The sequence below is a fragment of the Haemaphysalis longicornis genome, unplaced genomic scaffold (genome assembly GCF_048455015.1).
Source record: "Haemaphysalis longicornis isolate Haplotype H1 unplaced genomic scaffold, Haemaphysalis longicornis Haplotype H1 scaffold_1, whole genome shotgun sequence".
NCBI lineage: Eukaryota > Metazoa > Arthropoda > Arachnida > Ixodida > Ixodidae > Haemaphysalis > Haemaphysalis longicornis.
Window position 1 is genome coordinate 436,903,863 of NW_027526203.1, and position 1,318 is coordinate 436,905,180.

A 1,318-nucleotide genomic window follows, 5' to 3' on the forward strand; every position below is an offset into this window, starting at 1 on the left:
TCCCCACTCGATGTAGTGAGTGACATAACTGGCCGCGGCAGCTGTATTGCCGATCGCGAAAGAACTGTGAATAATCGTGGTACAGTATCAAAGAAGCAGCTGGACAGCGCGGAGTCATTCTTACGCCCCGTGTTTTCCCGCTTTTGAACCTGCAGGGGAGCCAACAAAGTTACGTAAAATTACTGGTAAAGTTACTGGTTAGAACAGGGTTAAGAACACGTAAGAAACTTCAGGTGCCATAAGCAGTTGAGCTGCGCTGTAAGTAAACGGGCTTCGGACCAACGAGATTTCTGCATTAATAAACTTACGATATATATATATATATATATATATATATATATATATATATATATATATATATATATATATATATATATATATATGTAGAGAGAGAGAGAGAGAAATAAGGGTTGGCAGTCAAGAAAACCTCGGAAGGCAAAGGGTAGGTCATAGAAACAGATGAAGAATTTTTTGAGACAGAAAGAAAGTGGTGAAAAAATGCCCGCAGGGTGGGATCCGAACCCACGACCTCGAGTCACGGCCCGGGGGTTAAAAAGAAGGTCCCCTTCACCCCGAGTAGTCCGAGTGGTGCTGGCTACCACCCCCAAGCACAGGAAACAAAAATACCTGAACATAAATACTCCGAAAGTGGAGGGGAAAATCGCCCCGCCGGTAGCGTAGTGGTTATCGCGCCAGACCGGTATTCTGGAGGTCGTGGGTTCGGATCCCACCTGGCGGGCATTTTTTCTCCACTTTCTTTCTTTCTTTCCAAATTCTTTATCTATTTCAATGACCTACCACATCCTCCCCTTTGCTTTCCGAGGTTTTCTTGACTGCCAACTCTTATTTCTGTGTAATTTTCAACGAGCCCCTCATTTCCTATTCTGATTCGCTATATATATACACACACATATATATATATATATATATATATATATATATATATATATATATATATATATATATATATATCAGTGTGTCGAACCGAAAAAAGTACCGGTTCGGTTACGGTTCTGGTTCAGGCGAAATCATTTAGTTCCGGTTAAGTTCCGGTTCGACAAAATCACGTACCGAACCGGTTCGCGAACCAGTTCGGGAGCTTGAACCGGTTCGATGAGTTCAATTATCGCTGAAATTAGAAAAAAAACATTTAGCAGTTTAAAACGACAGTCAAATGAAAATACAAACAAAAATTCAAAATACTGCTGTTCCCCAAGGGTAGTGGTGCAATTGCAAAGCAAACTTTAAACAATTACGATATATTAGAAAAACAGATGAAGCGGCGACAATTTACCACCTACTTTCTTGCCCAGACTTT

General features: G+C 40.8%; 1 non-coding gene across 1 annotated transcript; it reads left to right on the forward strand.

Annotated features, from left to right (window-relative positions):
- Positions 1–666: 666 nt before the first annotated feature.
- On the forward strand, positions 667–739 carry Trnat-ggu (transfer RNA threonine (anticodon GGU)). The gene has a single exon. It is a non-coding gene; the product is annotated as a tRNA-Thr (tRNA).
- Positions 740–1,318: the final 579 nt, after the last annotated feature.